Raw genomic sequence first — 4902 nt, 5'->3', positions numbered from 1 at the left:
ATTTATGGACTAACATGCACAATTTGAACTCTATCTTTCTAAGTTCGAATTCTTCTACCTCTTCCTTCTATTTTTCTTTTCCTCTGACACCTCAAAGAATCTCTATACTGTGACATAGAGGATTCCATATTTTCTTGTTCTCTTCTCTTTCATATGAGCAGGAGCAAAGACAAAAGCATTCTTGTTGAGGCTGACCCTGAACCTGAAAGGACCTTGAAGCGAAATCTAAGAGAAGCTAAAGCACAACTCTCTATAGAGGACCTAACAGAATTCTTCAAAGAAGAAGACATGGCAGCCGAAAACAACAACAATGGCAACAATGCAAGGAAGGTACTGGGTGACTTTACTGTACCTACTCCCGACTTCTATGGGAGTTACTGCACCTACTCCCGACTTCTATGGGAGAAGCATCTCTATTCCTGCCATTGGAGCAAACAACTTTGAGCTTAAGCCTCAATTAGTTTCTCTAATGCAACAGAATTGCAAGTTCCATGGACTTCCATTGGAAGATCCTCATCAGTTTTTAGCTGAATTCTTGCAAATCTATGACACTGTCAAGACCAATGGGGTTGACCCTGAGGTCTACAGACTTATGCTATTCCCTTTTGCTGTAAGAGACAGAGCTAGGATACGGTTGGACTCACAACCTAAAGAAAGCCTGAACTCTTAAGAAAAGCTAGTCAATGCCTTCTTGGCAAAGTTCTTTCCACCTCAAAAATTGAGTAAGCTTAGAGTGGAAATCCAAACCTTCAGACAGAAGGAAGGTGAATCCTCTATGAAGCTTGGGAAAGATACAAACAATTGATCAAAAAGTGTCCTTCTGACATGCTTTCTGAATGGAGCATCATAGGTATCTTCTATGACGGTCTGTCTGAGCTGTCCAAGATGTCATTGGACAGCTCTGCTGGAGGATCTCTTCATCTGAAGAAGACGCCTGCAGAAGCTCAAGAACTCATTGAAATGGTTGCAAATAACCAATTCATGTACACTTCTGAAAGGAATCCTATGAACAATGGGACGAATCAGAAGAAAGGAGTTCTTGAGATTAATACTCTGAATGCCATATTGGCTCAGAACAAAATATTGACTCAGCAAGTCAATATGATTTCTCAAAGTCTGTCTGGAATGCAAGCTGCACCAGGCAGTACTAAGGATGCTTCATCTATAGAAGAAGCTTATGATCCTGAGAACCCTTTAATGGAAGAGGTGAATTACATGGGAGAACCCTATGAAAAATACCTATAATCCTTCATGGAGAAATCACCTAAATCTCTCATGGAAGGATCAACAGAGACCTCAACAAGGTTTCAACAAAAATAACGGTGGAAGAAACAGGTTTAGCAATGGCAAGCCTTTTCCATCATCTTCTCAGTAACAGACAGAGAATTCTAAGCAAAGCCACTCTAACTTAGCAACCATGGTCTCTGATGTAATTAAAACCACTCAAAATTTCATGACTGAAACAAGATCCTCTATTAGAAACTTGGAGGCACAAGTGAGTCAGCTGAGTAAGAAAGTTACTGAACTCCCTCCTAGTACTCTTCCAAGCAATACAGAAGAGAATCTAAAAGGAGAGTGTAAGGCCATCAACATGGCCAAACTTGGAGAGGAGAAAGAGGCAGTAAGCGCCACTGAGGAAGGCCTCAATGGACGTCCACTGGCCTCCAATGAGTTCCCCAATGAGGAATCATGGGAATCTGAGGCTCACATGAGACCATAGAGATTCATTGGATTTACTTTGCATTCTGAGCTCTATGAGTATTCTTCTCTGAAGAGGATGAAGATGTCACTGAAGAGCAAGTTGCTAAATACCTTGGAGCAATCATGAAACTAATGAAAGTTATTTGGTAATGAGACTTCGGAGGATGAACCCCTTGCTCACCAAAGAACTGGATAACTTGACTAGGCAGAGATTACCTCAAAGAGACAGGACCCTGGGAAATTCTCAATACCTTGTACAATAGGCACCATGACCTTCAAGAAGGCTCTGTGTGACCTAGGGTCCAGCATAAACCTTATGCCCCTCTCTGTAACAGAGAAGCTAGGGATCTTTGAGGTACAAGCTGCAAGAATCTCACTAGAGATGGCAGACAATTCAAGAAAACAAGCTTATGGACTTGTAGAGGATGTTTTGGTAAAGATTGAAGACCATTACATCCCTGCTGATTTCATAGTCCTAGAGACTGGGAAGTGCATGGATGAATCCATCATCCTTGGCAGACCCTTCCTAGCCACAGCAAAGGCTGTGATTGATGTTGACAGAGGAGAATTGATCATTCAAGTGAATGAAGAACCACTTGTGTTTAAGGCTCAAAGATATCCCTCTATAACCATGGAGAGGAAGCATGAAGAGCTTCTCTCAAAACAGAGTCAAACAAAGCCCCCACAGTCAAAGTCTAAGTTTGGTGTTGGGAGGCCACAACTAACTTCTAAGTTTGGTGTTGAAACCCCACATTCAAACTCTAAGTTTGGTGTTGGGAGGTTCCAACATTGCTCTAAGTATTTGTGAGGCTCCATGAGAGCCCACTGTCAAGCTATTGACATTAAAGAAGCGCTTGTTGGGAGGCAACCCAATGTTATATTTATCTATTTTCCTTTGTTATTTTATGTTTTTTATAGGTTGATGATCATGGGAAGTCACAAAATCATTGAAAAAAAAGCAAAAACAGAATGAAAAACAGAAAGAAAAATAGCACACCCTGGAGGAAAACTTGCTGGCGTGTAACCGCCAGTAAGGGCAGCAAATGGGCGTTTAACACCCAGTCTGGCACCATTCTGGGCGTTTAATGCCAGAAAGGGGCACCAGACTGGCGTTAAACGCCAGGAAGGGGTAGAAGCTGGCGTTAAACGCCAGAAATGGGCACCAGCACGGCGTTTAACGGCAGAATTGGCAGAAGGAGCATTTTTGCTCGCCACTTGGTGCAGGGATGAATTTTCCTTGACATCTCAAGATCTGTGGACCCCACAGGATCCCCACCTACCCCACCACTCTCTCTCTTCTTCACCCATTCACCCAATCACCTCACACCTCCTCCCCAAAAATCCTCACCTATCAAATCCAACTATTCTCTTCACTACTCACATCCATCCTTCATAAAACCCTACCTACCTCACCATTCAAATTCAAACCACTTTCCCTCCCAAACCCACCCATTATGGCCGAACCATACACCCCCTCTCCACTCCTATATAAACCCATCTTCACTCCTTCATTTTCACACAACCTAAACACTACTTCTCCCCCTTGGCCAAACCACAAAGCCACCTCCATCTCCTCTATTTCTTCTTTTTTCCACTCTCGTCTTTCTTCTTTTGCTCGAGGACGAGCAAACCTTTTAAGTTTGGTGTGGTAAAAGCATTGCTTTTTGTTTTTCTATAACCATTTATGGCATCTAAGGCCAGAGAAACCTCTAGAAAGAGGAAAGGGAAGGCAAAAGCTTCCACCTCCGAGTCATGGGAGATGGAGAGATTCATCTCAAGGGTGCATCAAGACCACTTCTATGATTGTGGCCATGAAGAAGGTGATCCTGAGGTCCCTTTCAAACTCAAAAAAGGGTCAACTTTGATCAAAGGTTGGACCAAGTCCTCATAGACATTTGTGAAGAGGGTGCTCAATGGAAGAGAAGATTCAAAAGGGAAGTCGGTTCAACTAAGAAAGCATGACCTCAAGCCCATCACCAAGAAAAGGATGGAGCAAACAAGAGATCCCACTCATCATGAAATCCCTGAGATGCCTCAAGGGATGCACTTTCCTCCACAAAACTATTGGAGCAAATCAACACCTCCCTAGGAGAATTGAGTTCCAACATGGGACAACTAAGGGTGGAGCACCAAGAACATTCCATCCTCTTCCATGAAATTAGAGAAGATCAAAGAATCATGAGAGATGAGCAACAAAGGCAAGGAAGAGACATTGAGGAGCTCAAGCACTCCCATAAGATCTTCAAGAGGAAGAACAAGCCGCCATCACTAAGGTGGACCCGTTCTTTAATCTCCTTGTTCTTTATTATTCTGTTTTTCGAAAATTATGCTTTATGTTTATCTATGTTTGTGTCTTATGATCATTAGTGTCTTATGAATGTCCTATGAATCCATCACCTTTCTTAAATAAAAAATGTTCTTATTAAAAAAAAAAAAGAGAAGAATTGCATGAATTGTCAAATTTTATACAGATTAATTATTTTGATGTGGTGGCAATACTTTGAACTTCTGAATGTATGCTTGAACAGTGCATATGTCTTTTGAATTTGTTGTTCATGAATGTGGGCTCTTGAAAGAATGATGAAAAGGAGACATGTTACTGAGGATCTGAAAAATCATAAAAATGATTCTTGAGCAAGAAAAACAGTGAATAAAAAAAAATAAAAATAAATAAAATAAAATAAATAAATAATAATAAGTCGGATCCAAGGCAAAAGAGTTGCTTAAGAACCTGGACACCTCTAATTGGGACTCTAGCAAAGCTAAGTCACAATCTGAAAAGGTTCACCCAGTTATGTGTCTGTGGCATGTATGTATCCGGTGGTAATACTGGAAGACAGAGTGCTTTGGGCCAGGCCAAGACTCATAAAGTTAGCTATGGTTCAAGATCATCATAATTAACTAGGAGAATCATAACACTATCTGGATTCTGAGTCCATAGAAGCCCATCTTCTGAATTTCAAGGTAAAGTGAGATCCAAAACTATTCAGAGGCAAAAAGCTAAAGCCCCGCTCATCTAATTAATACTGATCTTCAAGATATTTTTGGAATTCATTGCTATTCTCCCCTTTTTCTTATTTGATTTTCAAGTACTTGGGGACAACAACAAATGTTTGGAATTATGTATGAGCGATAATTATACGCTTTTGGCTTGTTTTCAGTATGTTTTAGTATGTTTTAGTTAGTTTTTCATTATATTTT

The 4902-nt window shown here is 40.9% G+C and overlaps 1 non-coding gene across 1 annotated transcript; it reads right to left on the bottom strand.

Moving 5' to 3' along the window:
• Nucleotides 1-724: 724 nt before the first annotated feature.
• On the bottom strand, nucleotides 725-831 carry LOC112793041 (small nucleolar RNA R71). Its single transcript, XR_003197751.1, has one exon. It is a non-coding gene; the product is annotated as a small nucleolar RNA R71 (small nucleolar RNA).
• Between the last annotated feature and the right edge of the window lie 4071 nt (nucleotides 832-4902).

This window comes from Arachis hypogaea, chromosome 3, assembly GCF_003086295.3.
Source record: "Arachis hypogaea cultivar Tifrunner chromosome 3, arahy.Tifrunner.gnm2.J5K5, whole genome shotgun sequence".
NCBI classification, from domain to species: domain Eukaryota; kingdom Viridiplantae; phylum Streptophyta; class Magnoliopsida; order Fabales; family Fabaceae; genus Arachis; species Arachis hypogaea.
This window is presented reverse-complemented; position numbering and strand designations above follow the sequence as displayed.